The sequence below is a fragment of the Mustela nigripes genome, chromosome 9, assembly GCF_022355385.1.
Source record: "Mustela nigripes isolate SB6536 chromosome 9, MUSNIG.SB6536, whole genome shotgun sequence".
Classification (NCBI taxonomy): Eukaryota; Metazoa; Chordata; class Mammalia; order Carnivora; family Mustelidae; genus Mustela; species Mustela nigripes.
Window position 1 is genome coordinate 38,126,645 of NC_081565.1, and position 19,554 is coordinate 38,146,198.

Below are 19,554 nucleotides of genomic sequence, written 5' to 3' on the forward strand. Positions count from 1 at the left end.
ATCATTGAGGTGGAACCTGGATCACTCTCAGTGTATCGATACCAGCGTTGTTAACTTGCTCTTGCATTGCTAGTTTGGGGCAGGTATTCAATATTTTGATTATGTATTCTGACTTAGCCATCATGATGCAGCGATGTTGAAGCCAGGAGAATTTTGCTGAGTCATAAGCTACAATTAAAATTTCAGTTTAAAGAAAAAACTGGTACTGCAAGAAGGGACATTTTCATTCTATTCCTGAGCCTTGCTCCAGGGTTGAGACAAGGGGTGGGGGTGAACCAAGCCATATTAAGTAGTTGACAATGAGCCAGGAGGCTAACCTGAGCATCAGGCTGAAATTCTAAAATTAAATTAAAATATATGAAGGATATGGTCCTCATTAACTCAGATTTCCATGAGCAAGTCCTTCAATACTATAAAAATGCAAACTGACCCAATCTTGCTGAGGGAGACAACATAATCAAATTGAACTTTAAAAAAGAAGGAAGGAAGGAAAGAAGGAAGGAAGGCAGGACGGAGGAAAGGATAAGAGAAGAAACAGAAATTCCTCTTAAGGAAGACACTTGCCTGTTAAGTACTTTTACAAGGAGTGATTGCAAATGACCTGATGCAGTGAGAGACCACAGCAGTCCTCAGAACATCCAGCCCATATTCCCCTTATGACCCTAACAGTAGCCGAAATGCTGAGACTGTTTAATACATGATGTGTTAGTTTGCTGGGGCTGCTGTGACAAAGTACCACAAATTGGGTGTTTTAGAACAATGGAAATTTATTGCCTCACTGTTCTGGAGGCTACAAGTCTGAAATTAAGGTGTTGGCAGGGCCATGCTCCCTCTAAAACCTGCAGCGTAAGGATTCTCCTTTATCTCTTCCAACTTCTGGTAGTCCCAGGTGTTCCTCGGTTTCCCCGTGGAACTCCAGTCCAACGCTTTCACATGGCATTCTCCTTACGTCTCTTCACATTGTCCTCCCTAGAGCATGTCTGTCTCTGTGTCCCAACTTTCCATTTTTTACGAGGATGCCCGTCACTGGATTAGGGCTTACCCTAATGACCTATTTGAACGTCATTACTTCTTAAAAAACTCAATTTCCAGACAAGGTCACATTCTGAGGTACTGGAGGGTAGAGCTTCAACATATCTTTTTGTGGGGGACACAACCCATGACACATGACATGGTGCTATTATCTGGAGTGGGTAATTTATTTTATTATCTAAACTGTAAGCTGTCATATAGATATGTAAAATTTAAATATGCCTCTCAAGAAGTTGTCTGGTTCCAAAAAAAAAAAAAAAATCACAAAGGAAATCTATGGACAAAACAAGAATTGCAAACACACACACACACACACACACACACACACACACAAAACGTAGGAAATGTTTTACTATCAGAAAATCTGGAAAAGCAAGTTTTTAAAGATATTTTAAACTGCATCTATATTTGCATGTTATCATTTATTGCTGTTACTGGTGAAGGTCAAGAGGCAATCATAAGAGATGGAAAAACAGTGAAATGGGGACAATTCAAAGACACTAAATTTTTTTTTCCTTGCCAACACTCAATTTTTTTTAATGGTCAGTCTATCCAATAAGTGCCTTATCTTTGTAACCCACATATATCTAGAGCCCTACTTGAATCTATCACCCTGTGGTATTACTGCAGTCAAATGCTCTACCACTGAGCTATACCCCTCCCTGTGGTATTATTGAATGAAAAAAATATATCACAGGATTAAAACAGGAAAATATAATTGGAAGCATTTCATATCTTCTCAGTGTCTTTCGACAACATGCCCAAATGGCAGAATATCCTTAATAAATCAGTAAGTGTTCTGGGAGAGAATGTTCTCCAATCTCATCCCCTTCTCATAGACCCAGGTGTACACACAGCACTCATATACACACATCTGGCAGGGACTTCTTTTTTTTTTTTATTAAGTTCAATTAGCCTATCTATAGTACATCATTAGTTTTTGATGTGGTGTTCAATGATTCTTCATTGGGTATAATACTCATCATAGTATTATAGTGCTCATCATATCACATGCTCATCATACCACATGCCATCCTTAATACCCATCACCCAGCTATCCCAACTCCACCCCTCTCCCTTCTGCAACCTTGTTTGTTTCCTGGAGTCCAGAGTCTCTCCTGGTTTGTCTCCCTCTCTAATTTCTTCCCATTCAGTTTTCCCTCCCTTCCCCTGTGATCCCCGGCTCTATTCCTTATGTGCCACATAAGAGTGAAACCATACGATAATTGTCTTTCTCTGCTTAACTTACTACACTTAGCATAATCCCCTCCAGTTCCATCCATGCCATTGCAAATGGTAGCTATTCATCCTTTCTGATGGCTCAGTAATATTCCACTGTCTATATGAACCACATCTGCTTTTCAGTGGCTTCTGAAGTGGAGCCCTCTTTCTTTCCTCCTGCAAACTCTTTTAATCCCCAACCTTTGGTCATCCCCTCTCTCCTTCCCTTTCTACTTGATCCCTTTATTGTGGGAGAATAACCAAGTGTCTCTGATTGCTTTAGGTTTGTTTTTTTACCCCCAAAGGAGCTTGTTTCTCAGGTACAGCAGAGTAAAGGAGGGTTTGGGTGCCTGTCCAGCAGCTAGAATCCATTCTTATTAGGAGGAAGAGGGAGAGGCTGTGATACTCAGACAATATTTTGTCAGCTGCTTGCACTTCAATATTTTTGGTTGGTGTTACATTTTTAATACAGAGCAAGTGGTATCCTCTCTTATTAATAGAAGCCAGCTTCTTCCTGACAGCCATTAAATAGACATTGAACCAATATTTACTTGTTTAGTTTGCATCATTGATGACTTATTCTTTTATTTATTTTTATCTTTTAATTTTTAAAATTCAAATATAACTTAAATAGTGTTATATTAGTTTCAGGTGTGTACTATAGTGTTTCAATAATTCTATTGAATTTCAGAGCTCATTAAGGTAAATGTACTTTTTTTTTAAAGATTTTATTTATTTACTTATTTGAGAGCGGGAGAGAGAGTGGAGGCGGGGGAGGAACAGAAGAAGAGGGAGAGGGCGGGGGATAAAATCTCAAGAAGACTCTGTGCCAAGTGCAGAGCCTGACATGGGGCTTGATCTCAAGACCCTGAGATCATGACCTAAGCTGAAATCGGGTGCTTCACTGACTGAGCCAGCCACTTGGGAGCCCCAGGTTCATATACTCTTGATTCTCTTTATCTATTTCACACATTCCTCTACCCACCTTCCCTCTGACAACCACCAGTTTGATCTCTGTATTTGAGAATCTGGGGTGGGGGGTGGTTTGTCTCTTTGTTTGCTTATTTTGTTTCTTTAAATTCCATGTGAATAAAATCATATGGCATTCTTTAAGTATATATATATTCTTTATTCATTTGTGGATGGAAACTTGGGTTGCTTCCATATCTTGGCCTTTGTAAATAATGCTGCCATAAACATAGGGGTTCATATGGCTTTTTGAATTAGTGTCTTTGTGTTTTTTGGGTAAAAAGCCACTAGTGGAATTATTGGATGAAATGGTAATTTTACTTTTTTTTTTTTTTTGAAAAACCTCTGTACTATTTTCTACAGTGGATGCATGAGTTTGCATTCCTACCAATAGTGTAGGAGGGTTAGTGTTCCTTTTTTTTTACATCTTTACCAACACTTGTTATTTCTTGGGTTTTTTATTTTAGCTATTCTGACAGGTGTGTGGTGATAGTTCATTGTGGCTTTGACTTGCACTTCTCTGATGATTAGTGGTGTTGAGCTTCTTTTCTTGTGTTTGTTGGCCTTCTATATGTCTTCTTTGGAAAAATGTCTTTTCCTGTGCCCATTTTAATCAGATTATTTGTTCTTTGCGTGTTGAGTTGTAAAGTTCTTTATATATTTTGGATATTAACCCCTTATAGGATCTATCATTTGCAAATATCTTCTCTCATTCAGTAGGTTGTCTTTTGTTTTGTGGATGGTTTCCTTCACTGTGTGAACCAATATTTTAGAATATCTCTTTAAGCACAAATTATTAATTAGCCCCCTGTGCACTCCCACATATGAGGGTCTAGGGAAATGTGCTTTTGTGATCAAAGGCAATAGAATGTAGGTGAAGGAGAATAAGGCTAAAACATTTGGAATTCAGTCTGAAAAGGCATGGGGAATAATGGATGCTGGAATAGCTCCCTAATCCTAGGATATAAGAACTCATGTGAAGAGGTGTGCTTAGAGCTGTAAGGGAAGTATGATTCCAAACAGCGACTTTAGAGTTCAATTTGTATCATTTAAAGTTTTGGCCTGATGAAAAAAAATGGCTTAAAATGAAGTAATGAATTTCCATGATTCCACGTTAGTTAAGTACTTGATATGCCCTACCCAAGCTTCCCAATAAAATGCCCAAGAAAAGGTACAAAAAAACCAACATCAGAAAACAAAAAGAAGCCTATATGCTGTGATCTAGTGTGAATATTTCTATTAAAGAGAATCTCTACAAACAGAAACATTGGTGAATGTGCCCCCAGTGATGAAATTAGGAAAAGCTTTTGATCACTCCTTTTGTCTGCCCTCCTAAATTTGAGATAACTTTAATTAGAAAAACAGGTGCTTGCCCGTCTTTGCATGGGGACTGGTTTTCTGTGGTAGGCAGTGTTGTGTAACTTGTCCCACATCTGTCTCCTCATTTCTCCCTCTATATTCTCTGAAAACTAAAACTCCAAGTATGCAACGCAATCAGGAATGGAAATATCTGCTTAGGTTCACATTGAAAGTATTCATTGTTTCAATCCAAGGGTTTTATATTAGGTAGCTGGGAATGTAGGTGCATACATTTGTGCTTGTATTTTCTGAACATTCCTCTACTTTATTTCTATGGACCTAACCCGAAAAAGAAAGCTATGGAAAAGACACTAATATCTACTGTCATGATCATAGCTATAGCACTGATTCTCCAAGCATTTATAATTACCTGGGCTACACTCTTCAGACCCTCTTTGAGGTAACTTTGCTGTTAGAACATAGCAAAATTTTTGGACTCTAACATAATGCTAAAATGTTGGAATTCTAATGCGTATTTTATAATTCTAGGAGTTTATGAGCTCACATTTGGTGCCTATAATCCCTGGGGTGCAATTTGGAGAAGAAAAAATGGAATCTAACCAAGGGCGATGTAGAAATTTTGGAGACGTAAATAGAGGGCTTGCAATTATTATGGTCAAGGATCTTAAAATCCAAACTCAAATTTCATGCCACTACATTAACATATATACCTAGAATAATAATTTTTAAAGTTAACTATTTTGTATAGTAGAAGGGAAAATGGAAAGAAAAATTTGCCCTGAAACTGTTGTCTAATTTTTTTAAAGTAACAGTTATTTTTTCTTTTTTTTTTTTTTAAGATTTTATTTATTTATTTGACAGACAGAGACCACAAGTAGGCAGAAAGGCAGGCAGAGAAGGGTGGGGGAAGCAGGCTCCCTGCTGAGCAGAGAGCCCGATGCGAGGCTCGATCCCAGAACCCTGGCTGGTATCATGACCCAAGCTGAAGGCAGAGGCTTTAACCCACTGAGCCACCCAGGCGCCCCTATTTTTCTTTTCAGTACTATAATGCCGCTAATATTATATAGTGCTTACAATGTGCCAGACTCATTCTAAACACTTGATGTACATTAGCCATTTTCATTTTCACAATTTATTAGTCCTACTAATAAATGGGGAAACTGAGTCATGGAGAATTTAATTAACATGTATGTACCTGGTCTTCTTACATCTTTTATAATTTTAATATCCTCACATATAAGGATAATATTTTCTTATATCTTATGGAATTTTATTTCCTTATATTGTCTTCTGCTTTTGAAGATAGGTAGTAGTTCTCCTTCAATTTTTTCAAAAATACTATTAACCATATTTTTCTAATTATCAAAATAAGAAATGAAATGGTATTTTCAGTTTTTCTTCTTATTATGAATGAAGAAGTAACATTTCTCATCCCCATTTCTAGTCTTTGGTAATAATATAACCAGGAAAACTCCAGATTAAATTGTTTTTATATTATATAATCTTTTTTTCTGTCAGAATTACAGTTTGACAGCTATATTCCATTTTGTAACAAATTTTGTAATTCTTTAACTTTACTTCAAAATGTTTTCAATGTCTGTTGCCAATTCTTTTACATCTTCCTATTTTTCCCCTTTATTTTGATTTATCTCTTATTCTGAAAGGTTATTGTTTGCTTGCTTTCTTGCTTTTTAAGAGGATAAGGTAGGTAGAGACTTTTAGTCTCACAAACAAGAGATTGTCTTTTGATTATCTTCACATGCATTTGAGTGAATTTTTAAAATCTGAGTTGGAGCATTTCTCTCTTAAAAACTCTGAAGATCTGAAGGTAGCTGCTTAACCAACTAAGCCACCCAGGCATTGGTTAAGCAGCTGCCTTCAGCTCAGGTCATGATCCCAGCGTCCTGGAATCGAGTCCCATATCGGGCTCCTTGCTCAACAAGGAGCCTGCTTCTCCCTCTGCCTCTGCCTGCCATTCTGTCTGCCTGTGCTTGCTCTCTCCCCCTCTCTCTCTCTGATAAAAAAAAAAAAAAAAAAAAAAAAATTCTTAAAAAAAAAAAAACTCTGAAGATCTTACTCCATTGTGTTCTGGCACTAGTGTTGCAAAAGAAAAGCCTGAGGCGAGCTTCGTTCTTTTATGCACAACATGTTTGTACATATCCCTGTAAGTTTTTTTCTTTATTCATATAATTCTAAACTTCTTTCAGAATATGTCTGTGCATTTATCTTTTTTCAGAAGGATGCAGGAAGGACTTAAGCTTGGCAATTGAAAAACATAGATTGAACGTCAAACTCTGCTACTTGAGTTGAGACCTTTAAATGACCTCAGATGACCCTCTCTAAGCCTCAGTTTCCTCAACATAAAGTGGAATAATGACTTCACTGTTTAGGTTTGTTGTTAAGGTTCAATGAAAGCATGAATGTAAAATGCAAAGTACAGTACCTGGTTCATAGTAAATGACAATTATTACTGTCATTAGTCTTGTCTGGAACATGATTCACCCTTTCAATTGTTGTATGAATGCAAAAGTCAGAGCAGACTCAGGAATCATAGATCTTACTCCTCATCAAATTTTCCTAATAATTCGAAGGATAGAGGCAAACTCCAGTTGGAAACAAAGCATTCCTTTTCCTGGAGGAGCCGGCAATCAAAAGCCTGCAAAAATTTGTGAAAATGTCTTTTTTCTTTTTTAATTTTTAAACAATTTGGACTTTGGTTTTGGTTTTGGATTAACCAATGCATTTGAAATCTTATTCACAAGGGAACGATTTTGATTTTGAAGGACCATTTCTTTTATATTCCATCAACTACACATGGATAAGAAAATGCTTATATGACTACCTGTTATTCTCAAGCTATGCTCGTTAAACCTGGACATTCTAGCTCTATTCAAAATAAGCAACCTAGACAGACCAGGTGTATCCTGTTGAAAACATTCTATAGCTAGAGATTACTCAGAAAAAATACCACTAACATGTTTACAGTGAAATCTGATTGAGGTCATTTATTCCCTTGGGTAGAGAAGGAGTCAACTCTTTCCTTCCTAACCTTCATACTCCAGTATTTTTCAACTCACAGAAATGTTCCTAAGATAGGTCTTTGATTATTGCTTCTGTCTCAAGTTTTCATCTTTAGAAGGAATAGCAATAATTCTTCTGTCCGAATCTCTTTCTTTGTTGTCCATAACTAACTTTTTAAAAAAATCATAATCTTTTTCACTTCTTTTCCTTCATTTTTTTCCATAGTGTAAATGTTACCTCCAAAAGTATATTTAAAGATTATTATATATTTGGTTTCATATATTTTCTTATCTCACTCATCTCATGTTCATCTCATCCTGTTCTTTTCCATCTTAGACTGTTCTCCTATTTTTTTCTATGAGTTTTCCTATGATAATTTTTATGATTTTTAAATAATTATTATTTTTATTATAATTATATTTATTATATATTATATTTATAATGATATGATATATCATTATATTATATCATATCATTATAAATATAATATAATAAAATAAATATAATATAACTATAAATAATAAATATAATATAATTATATAGAATAATAATATAATATAATATAATATATTATATATAATATAATATTATATTATATTTATATAAAATTATATATTTTATTTATATGTAAATATAATAATATATAAATAATATAATTATGTTATATTTTATATTACATTATATATTATAATATATAAATTATTATTTTATGATATTTTGATTATGATATTCATAATTTTTAAATGATTATTATTTTTTATACCCTGCTAAACCAGCGAGCTGATTACTAGAATTTTCTTTTTCTGGATCTTAAGCTAGATTATGTTCAGAGGTTTCTTCTTACACTGAGTATACAATTCCTTTTTCTTTGTGCCACAGCATTTTTTAAAATTAGCTTTATGCTTTTTTCCCTACTGACTTCTATTTGAATGAGAGAGATTGTCTACCAACAGGTATGATAAGTGGATAGTCTTTGATCTCATTCTTTGCCCCCTTGAATTTGGCTATATTCTATTTTAAGATAGCAGAATCTAATACTCTTTCATTTAGTGTGGCTTGGCTGGATTGAGATACTATAGCTTTCTGTCCCTACGTACTGCCAGGCTCTCTAGTAATTTAACAGATGCTATTGTGAAAATCTATAATTCCCTGTATACCTTTTTCCCAGGATTTATCTTTCTCCACCTCTACCCACTGTCCTTTACCTGATGGAATTACCTGATTTTGCTGCCCTAAACCCCTCCCACCCTTCCCCATTTCATGCTGACATGATTAATGGAAGTTATAGTTGCTGATAATGTAAAAAATGTAGAATAAGCAGGAATAAAGAACAACCTTCTGATTATCTTTCTATCATTCCTGTAATAGATGGTTATATTCTCAGTGTTCTAGTTGGTAAAGACCTTGACTTTCTTAATAAGGAAAGAAAAGTGGTTAAGAGCTAAACACAATCTCTTACTTTCTGAGAAAGTACCTTCATGGGTTCTGAGGCTAGGAAATAAAAGATATGGCATGCTGTCTTGCTATCTTTTTGATCACTTGTTTTTGGGAAAGCCAGCTACCTGTTGTAAATATACTGATGTAGTCCCGTGAGGAAACCCACACTGAGAGGAACCAAGGCACCCCACCAACAACTAGCATCAATAGGATAGCCATGTGATTGAACTACTTTTGGAGCAATTTCTCCATCTCTAGTCCAGTTTAGTCTAGACTTCATACAATGACTGTAGCTTCATCTGACATCTTAACTGCTTATAAGAGATCTCAGGTCAGAATCTCCCAGACAATTCACTCCCAAATTCTTCACACAGAAACTGTGAGAAATAATGTTTGTTTATTTTTATTTCAATTTTTAAAATTGAGATAAAATTCATATTCCATATAATTTACCATTTTCAAATGCACAGCTCAGTGATACTTTGTATATTCATGATGTTCCCCAACCATCACCACTACCTAATTCCAGAATACTTCCATCACCCCCAAAATAAATCCTGTACCTTCTAATTCTTCTCTTTTATCTCCTGGCAACCAGTAATTTATTTTCTGTCTTTATGGATTTGTCTTTTCTGGACATTTCATATAAAATGGAATCACACATTATGTGACCTTTTGTGTCTATCATCTTTTAATTAGAATAATATTTTTAAGCTTTGTTATGTTATGGCATGTATCAGCACTTCTTTCCTTTTTATGGCTGAGTAATATTCTGTTGTATGGACATACCTTACTTTGTTCATCCATTCATCATCAGATGATCCATGCAATCAGTTGAGTTGTTTCCACCTTTTAGCTACTACAAATAATGCTGCTGTGGACATTTGTGTACAAGCTTTTGTGTGAACACATATTTTCAGTTCTCTCAGGTATATACCTTAAAGTAGAATTACAGGGTCATATGGTAATTCTCCCTTTAACTTTTTGAGAATAAGTATTAATAGATGTGGAATAACATGGAGGACAGTAGGAGAAGGAAAGGGAATTGGAGGGGGAGTTAAACCATGAGAGACTGTGGACTCTGAGAAACAAACTAAGGGTTTTAGAGGGGAGGAGGGGGGAATGAAGGGTGAGCCTGGTCGTAGGTACTAAGGAAGGCATATATTGCATAGAGCACTGGGTGTTGTACATAAACAAAGAATCTTGGAACACTGCATCAAAAACTAATGATGCATAAGAAATAACATGGAGGACATTGGGAAATGGAGAGGAAAGGGGAGTTGAGGGAAGTTGGAGGGGGAGATGAACCATGAGAGACTATGGACTCTGAAATACAATCTGAGGGTTTTGAAGGGGTGGGGGTGGGAGGTTGGGTGAGCCTGGTGGTGGGTATTATGGAGGGCACGGATTGCATGGAGCACTGGGTGTGGTGCATAAGCAATGAATTCTGTTACACTGAAAAGAAATTAAATTTTTTAAAAAGCTCATGATATATTTTATGGTGACCAACATAACACAATAAAAAAAATAAAGATTTGGTGCAGTTTATCATGCAGGAATGGATAACAATTGCCCTTCTTTTAGTGCATAGACTAATTGACATGGCATGGGTTTTTTTCATGGCATAATCCCTCCAAGATTCTGAGATTAGATTGACTCTCAGCCAAGTATTCTGTGCTGTTATGATTTTTTTTTTCTTTACAATTTTTTGTATGTGATTTTGTAAGAATTTTTGTTGAAATTTGGGAGAGGTCATGAATGAAGTTGTGTATTAGTGTCTATTATTGATATCAAATTACCACAAATTCAGTGGCTTAAAAGTATACACACTTATTGTCTCACAGCTTCTGTGAATCAGAGCTTGACCTAGCTGGGTCATCTGCTCAGGGTCTAACCAGGCTGTCACTGGGCTGCCTTCTCAGCTAGAAGTTTATTTAGGAAAGAATCTGCTTCCAAGCTCACTTGGGCTTTTGGCAGAATTTCTTTCCTTACAGTTGTAGGACTAAGGGCTCTGGCCTGGAAGGTGCCCATAGTTCTTTTTTTTTTTTTTTTTAAGATTATTTATTTATTTATTTGACAGAGAGACATCACAAGTAGGCAGAGAGGCAGGCAGAGAGAGAGAGAGGAGGAAGCAGGCTCCCTGCTGAGCAGAGAGCCCGTTGCGGGACTTGATCCCAGGACCCTAAGATCATGACCTGAGCCAAAGGCAGCCGCTTAACCCACTGAGCCACCCAGGCGCCCAGGTGTCCATAGTTCTTAGTGGCTACTTTCACTCTCTTTTCACATGGACTTCCCAACATGGCCTCTTAATTCACCATGGCAAGCAGGCCACATCTTTAGGATGAGTGTGCTAGTAAGATGGTCTTAGAAAATAGAACTTAGTCACCAAAGTGACAGCCTATCACCTTTGTTATATTCTGTTCCTTAGAAGCCAATCAAAGGTCCTGCTCACACTTAATGGGACAGGATTATTTAACAGTGTGAACTACAGGAGGCGGGGATCATGGGGTCTGTCTGCCACAGGCTGCACACCAAATACCATTTCAAACAAGATGTGGAGAAAACTCTTGGAGATAATCAAATACTTTTCTATTTTACTTCATTGTATTTCTAAAAGACTAAAATTTATTTGCTGGTACTTTTTAAAAAGATTTTATTTATTTATTTGACAGAGAGAGATCACAAGTAGGCAGAGAGGCAAGCAGAGAGAGAGAGAGAGGAGGAAGCAGGCTCCCTGTTGAGCAGAGAGTCCGATGCGGGTCTCTATCCCAAGACCCTGAGATCATGACCTGAGCTGAAGGCAGAGGCTTAACCCACTGAGCCACCCAGGTACCCTGCTGGTACTTTTATGATATATTTTCACTCTCACCTATTTAAAAAAATTTCCTTTTCTAACATTGCTTTAGCTTAAACTTGGAAAAACGAATTGCAATCTAGATATAGTTTTAACGTTTCTGCTTTCTCTATATAGTCACTGTCTTGAAAACTATGAGGCAATGCAGGATAAGGTTTACAAACATTGGCTTCAGGGTTAGGGAAAAGGACGCCTGGGTTCAAAGTCTGGTTCTACTGTATATTAGCTGTGTCGCTCTGGGCAAATTAATTAACCTTTTTATGCCTCAATTTCTTCATCTGTAACATAAGAATAATAATAATATTGACCACATGGGGTTATGATTATTCAAGGACAGAACTCATATAAAGTGTCTAACATAACACCTTATAGATTTAAGCACTCTATTAATGCCAACTTATAATATTAACGACAACAATAATTATTATTATTGACCTAAAGAGGAGAGGTTTGAGAAGGAGGGAACAGTAAAGAGTTTGGCACAAAGGACAAGTATGGTAAGGACAGATTAGATTTAGCAATTGTAGGGTTATTGCTGGTCATCCTAAGAGCTGTGCCAATGGACAGAGGTGAGGCTATAGCTGTGTTGCTGTGCAGGTGTGCAGGGAATGGGAAGTTAGGAAGAGAAAGCAAAAGGAAAGTGCATTGACTCTGGCAAGAGAAACTCTGAAGGAGATAAGTGGGCAATATGTCCTCTATGCCCTTTGTCTGTATATGCAATAGTTAATAGGGTGTCATCTTACAAAGACAGTATATCCTTCAGTGGACAAATGGATAAAGAAGATATGGTCCATATATACTATAGAGTATTATGCCTCCATCAGAAAGGATGAACACCCAACTTTTGTATCAACATGGACGGGACTGGAAGAGATTATGCTAGTGAAATAAGTCAAGCAATTTCTGGAACCTATGAAGGAGATTCAGTCTTTTCCTCTTTGAGTTAGTGCATTTCTAATCCTATTGTACAGGAAAACTTTTAAAAATGCAAACTTCTATTTCTGGCTTCTCCATAGTTTGCTAAATTACAACTTTAAATATTTAAAGGTCTCTAGCTTACAGAGCATGCTGATGCAATACATGGGGAAAAAAGAAGAAGCAGAAGCAGTGACCTCTAAGAGGCAGGGGATATTAGTAAAGAGTTACATATACTCAGCTGCATAGAAATGAATGGTGGAGCCGTAGAGCATTGGGGGGGGGGGGTCAAATACAAGCTTAAGACAGTGGATTTAGAGGGTTTTAATGTTCCAGACTAAATTGCAAGCCCATTTGGCACGTGACCAGCTATCAACATGGGCAAAATGCAAAAGCTGATGTTTATGTTTTTCCTGAGCTAGCTCGAGGATTTATCTGTGCGGTAACAAGCTGTCCAAGCTGGAACAGTCGGGAAGATGCTTGAGTTTGTAATTTATTATTATTCCACTTACCATTGTCTTTTGTGCCAACAGTCACACTTTATACAAGATCTTTCTGAATAATTCCAGTTCATCAGCCAGAAGGAAGAACAACTCCTCAAGATAAGGGCCGTGGGCCCAATGCTGTACCTTTACCTCAAATGGGTATTGGAAATAGCCCATGATGCAGTGTCTGGTCATTTATAGAGCCAAAGAGATCCTTAGTTCTTACCCTGGGGTGTGCTAATGGAAACTTCAAAAAAAGTGTTGCCATGAGGAAGTAGAAAAGCTCTGAACTAGAATCACAAAGTCCAATAATAAAGCCTCATTCCATTACTATCGTGAGAACTTTGGGCACTTCATGCCCTCTCTAAGCCCCATTTTCTCAGCTGTGAAATAGGACAATTATGTCACTCCCATGAATTGTTGTACGAATGAGTTGAGATGCTGGGTGTCTGCATTGTTGAAGGTTTAATACATTTTTCTTGGATTTGGATTTCTAACATGTCTCAACTTTTTATTTGATGAATATTTGGAATTCTTCCTATGACTATGACCTATGTCTAAGTTCCACTCCCAAAATGGGGAGTAGTGAGTTACCTGCCCACAGTAACTGCTATAGCTGTAGGGCGGACCGTGAGTGGGAAGTGTGGTGAAGTGACATGGAAGTCAGGATCCATAACTGTGTTTCAAACCCCCTGAGTGACCTTGAAAATGATCTAGAGTCTCTGAACCTGCTTCCTGATTTGTAAATTATGCCCGCAGGGCAGGTGGTGGTGGAGAATAAAACATCTAAGTTTTTTCCTGTCTTGAATATTCCACATTTAGATCAGAAAGTTCCTTCCATACTGGGTTTATTGAGTCATACTTTTACTCATGATAATTCATTAAGAAGTATTATCATCAGCCATTATTATTATTACCAGGAACTTTAAATGATTCCCATGGAAGAATTTAGCAGATAATAAAATCATTTGCAATAAATAAGTTTGTTATCTAAAATGTGGTGATGTCCTATGAAGAAGAGAATTTGTTTTATTATAATTAAAATCTATTTTTAAAAAGTCATTATCATTCAGGTCCTGAATCGTATGTGCATGAATATTTGTTGATTTAACAAATAAATAGATTCTTTCACTCTATACAAGCCGTCTATGCAATAGGGTCAAACATGAGCAGGAACTATTTGGACATTAAAGGAAACATGGAAGGGGCCCTATTCTGATCACATGCCATCCTGTGATGCTGTTCAGTACTGCTGTCCTAAAATACACCTTTGCCTACAAGGATCCTGCAGGCTAATTTCAGCAGCTGGGAACCTGCCCAGGCTGTCATTGGCTTTAAGGCATGCTGCCCTAGGCAGTCACCAGCAGGCATCTGTCTCCAAATCTAGGGGGAGCTTACAGCGGCATGACCCCAGCCCTAGAAGGGAGCTTAATGGAAACTGGTAAGTCAGAGTTACAGATCCAAATAGTTTAGTTAGAATAAATGTGGGACTTGTTTAAAAGTTATATACATGACCTTGACCACACAGGGATCAGTGCTAATCTCATTCAGACCAACTATTGACACAGATGAGCAGACACATTACACGTAAGGAGTCCCAATGCTCTGAGCTGCTCAGAGCTTTTGCTCTATCAAGGAGTCCTCCTATATGGCCATTAACTTCATGGGCCTTGCAGTCAGCCAGACCCCGATTCAATTCCTACCGCTACTCATTAGCTGTGTGACTTTGGCAGGTTTTCTTTTCTGTAAAATGAAGACAAAAAAACAGTTTTTACCTCACTTATGGTGAATGTGTGAATTAAAGGAGATAAGGCATAGTCCATGCTTTGTTAAGTGCTTTTCATGTTGTAAGCCCTGCAATATTCTACCTATTTATTCTCATTTCATCACTGTTTATTTATAATAATAAAAATGCAGGCTCAGAGAAGGTTACTCCAGGTCAGACAACAGCTGGCAGGGTGGGAGTGAGCACCTGGAAATATCTGCCTGTGGTTCTAACAACATTGCTGCAAAAGGGAAATGAGTAGGGTTACTCTAAGAGCAGCAAAGACAGAACTTGCTGACAAATGCTGTGTGGACAGCCAATTCTGGGCAGGACCTTGTCACTCAGGAACAGAAGGAAGTAGGAGTCAGTCGAAGCTACGAAGGTCAGTCCATCTTTCTTCCCAGAGGCTACGGAAGACCTACGGAAGGCCCAGGCCTCCCGGGCACTTCTGAAGCCAGGCAATCCTAAACTGACCTACTTGTAAACTGCGGTTAAAATTTAACGAAATGAATACCAAGCAGTGCAACAAGTATATAATTCTGTAATATAATTCTCTTTGGTCTTCCTCTCTGCTGCTTTCACCCTCCATGTGCATGCAGTGTACTCTGGGAGGCAATCTCCTTCCAAATCCCAAATTGGGAATGGGGCACAAATATCTCTGGTTTTTCTTTTCCCAAACTTTCTCCAGTTTTCTTTAGCGTAGTCTGTAAGGTACCACCCAGAAGAAAAGGTGTGAAAGGGAAGCCAGGGCCCAAGCACCTGACCTCTTGGTATTCTTTTCTTCTTTTGGTAAAATACCTTTTATTTGCTCTTCCTGTCTTATAGGAACTTTCCTTGGGTCACTTCTGAGTCCACTCTGCCTGTGGCTTAGAGGAAAACTAATTTTAGACATGTAGGCATTACTTCTTATATGTAAAAAAAAGGATATTTTAGAATTTATAAAAAAAATTTACTCTCTCTTCAACATCTGGTTTTCAAATCTGTCTTGCTATGAAATTAAAAAAAAAAAAAGACATTTCAAGATATACTACAGGGGCGCCTGGGTGGCTCAATGGGTTAAGCCTCTGCCTTCAGCTCAGGTCATGATCTCAGTATATGTGCTGCCGAAGCGAGCACAGGTCATGATCTCAGGATCCTGGGATCCAGTCCCACCCACATCGGGCTCTCTGCTCGACAGGGAGCCTGCTTCCTCCTCTCTCTCTTTCTCTGCTTGCCTCTCTGCCTACTTGTGATCTCTCTCCTCCATCAGGTAAATAAGTAAAATCTTTAAGAAAAAAAAAAAAAAAGATGTACTACAAAGCTGTGATCATCAAAACAGTGTGATGCTGGTATAAAAATAGACAGATAAATGGAACAGAATAGAGAGCCCAGAAATAAACCTTCACTTATATAGCCAATTAATCCAGGACAAAGGAGGCAAGAATATACAGTGGGAAAAAGTCTCTTCAACACATGGTGCTGGGAAATCTGGACAGCTACATGCAAAAGAATGAAACTGGACCACCTTCATACCATATGCAAAAACCCTCAAAATGTATTAAAGACCTAAATATGAGACCTGAAGCCATAAAATTCTTAGAAGAAAACATAGGCAGTAATTTCTTTGATCAGCCAGAGCAAGATTTTCTAGATAAGTTTTCTCAGGCAAAGGAAACAAAAGGAAAATTAACTATTGGGATGACACCAAATAAAAAGCTTTTGCACAGTGAAGGAAACCATCAACAAAACAAATAGGCAACCTACTGAATGAGAGAAGATATTTGCAAATGATAAATCCTATAAAGAGTTAATATCCAAAATGTATAAAGGACTTAGAAACCTCAACACCAAACAAACAATCCAATTAAAAAATGGATAGAGGGGGCGCCTGGTTGACTCAGTGGGTTAAGCCTCTGCCTTCAGCTCGGGTCAGGATCTCAGGGTTCTGGGATCGAGCCCTGTATCAGGCTCTCTGCTCAGTGGGGAGCCTGCTTCCTCCTCTCTCTCTGCCTGCCTCTCTGCCTACTTGTGATCTCTGTCAAATAAATAAATAAAATCTATAAAACATTTAAAAAAAAAAAGGATAGAGGACTCAATTAGACATTTTTCCTAGGGAGACATACAGATGGCCAATGAACACAAGGAAAGATGCCCAACACCACTAATCATCAGGGAAATGTGAATAAAAACCACAGTGAGGTATTACCTCACACCTGCAGAATTGCTAAAATAAAAAATGCAAGAAATAATAAATGTTGGCAAGGATGTGGAGAAAAAAGAGCCCTCCGACACTGTTGGTGGGAATGCAAATTGGTGCAGCAATGTGGAAAACAGTATGGAGGTCCTCAAAAAATTAAAAATAGAATTTCCAATGATCCAGAAATTTAATACTGGCTTTTTACTCAAAGAAAACAAAAACGCTAATCCAAAAAGATTTATGTTTGTTGTAGCATTATCACAATAACCAAGATATGGAAACAACCCAAGTGTCCATTCAAAGATCAACTGATATAGAAAATGTGGCATCTATATATATACTATGAAATATTACTCAGCCATAAAAAGGATGAAATCTTGCCATTTGCAACAAGATGGATGGACCTAGAGGATACAACGCTTAGTGAAATAAGTCAGAGAAAGACAAATACCATGTGATTTCACTCAGATGTGGAATTGAAGAAACAAAACAAATGAATAAAAAGTAAGGGGACAAACAAAAAAAACAGACTTTTTTTTTTTTTAAGATTTTATTTATTTATTTGTCGGAGAGAGAGAAGGAGGGTTTGAGCACAAGCAGGGAGAGCAGCAGGCAGACGAAGAAGCAGGCTCCCTGCTGAGCAAGGAGCCTGATGTGGGACTGGATCCCAGGACCCTGGGATCATGATCTGAGCTGAAGGCAAATGCTTAACCGACTGAGCCACCCAGGAGTCCCCAAAACCAGACTCTTAAATGCAGAGAACAAATCGGTGGTTACCAGAGGAGAGATGAGTGAGTGGGGGGATGGTGAAGGAGATAAAGGGGATTAAGATACACTTACCTTGATGAGCAGGAAGACATGTGTAGAATGGTTGAATCATTATATTGTATACCTGAAACCAATATAACACTTTATATTAGTTATAGTATAATAAAAAATAAAATAAAATGTTACTTTATAAAACTTTTTCTGATTTTCAAAAATTGAAAGAAAAGACATTTGTTTGCATTGCTGCTAACCTCCTTCCCTAGGACAGCACTCTTCTTGGCTTATCTTTAAAGCAGTTGGGATGCGTGGGAAAGAAATAACTCCTGGATTAATAAAAAAATTACCAAGGAAATAATGGAAGATATTTTTAAAATATTATCTCTGTGATACTGATGAAGGGCCACAGTTATGCTTTAGGCTAGATCTTTCATTCATTCGTTCTTGATTATTTCTAGAAAGCCAACCTGGGCCAGGCACTGAAGATAGCAATAAACTAAATTTTCCCACTTTTCATAGCCCAGGCAACAGCACTGAAAGAACACATATAGTTGTCTAATTTTCATCGAGCCTTGGGGAGGTCTCACAGAAAATGAGTTACTGATTTTCTGGAATGTCTGTGATGAGAATAAAGATACTTGCTCTTTGTGCTCTCTTCAGCAGCACATACACTAAAACTGGAAAGATAACATGGCCCCTGCACAAGAATGACACGCAAATCCATGAAGCTTTCCCTGTTTTTAGAGCGGAGATGTCCATTGACAGAAGAACGGATGAAGATGTATATATATATACACACACACGAAATATTTCTCAGTCATCAGAAAGGATGGATATTTACCATTAACACGACATGGATGGAACTGGAGGGTTTATGCTGAGCAAAATAAGTCAATCAGAGAAAGACAATTATTGTAGGGTTTCTCTCATATGTGGAATATAAGAAATAGCACAGAGGATTATAAGGGAAGAGAGGGAAAACTGAATGGGAAGAAACCAAAGAGCGAGAGAGACTCTTGACCCTGGGAAATAAACTGAGGGTTGGGGAATGGGTGATGGATGGGGGGATGTGGTAGTTGGGTGATGGGCATTAAGCAGGGTTCCCACTCAGCAGAGATCCCGATGCAGGCCTCGATCCCAACACCCCAGGATCATGACCTGAGCAGAAGACAGAGGTTTCAACCCACTGAGCCACCCAGGTGCCCCAATTCCCACCAGTCTTATATAGGAAAACAGCCAACATTTATTGAAATATTTCCGCATGCCAGGCACTATGTTAAGCACTTGATGGGCTTTCTATTTGACCCTAATAACAATCCTAATGAAGTAGCTATCTTTTTATCCATAGTGGATAGAAGAAGAAACTGAGACTTAGAGAATAATCTGTCAAGGTCACAAACTAGTAACTAGTAGGGCTAAAGTTCTGATGGTTAGTCTGTGTGGCTCAAAATTAGGCTCTCGACCTTGAAGTTATCTATTTTGTTAGAAACAAGTCAATAAATTTCTTGGCTGTGGCCTATCAGTTCCTTGGGTGGGACCTATCAGTCAAGGATCCAGATCCACAACCCTGAACAATAGAGCTAATCAAAGTACT

The 19,554-nt window shown here is 37.7% G+C and overlaps 1 long non-coding RNA gene and 1 pseudogene across 1 annotated transcript in view; one reads left to right on the top strand and one right to left on the bottom strand.

Moving 5' to 3' along the window:
• LOC132025099 (uncharacterized) overlaps positions 1-18,088 on the bottom strand; it is a 28,886-nt gene extending 10,798 nt beyond the window's left edge. The window contains exon 1 of the long non-coding RNA XR_009406413.1: positions 18,036-18,088. This is a non-coding gene — a long non-coding RNA (uncharacterized LOC132025099). The remainder of the gene's footprint in view (positions 1-18,035) is intronic.
• A 519-nt stretch (positions 18,089-18,607) lies between these two features.
• Positions 18,608-18,702, top strand: LOC132025241 (U6 spliceosomal RNA; annotated as a pseudogene).
• The last annotated feature ends 852 nt before the right edge of the window (positions 18,703-19,554 follow it).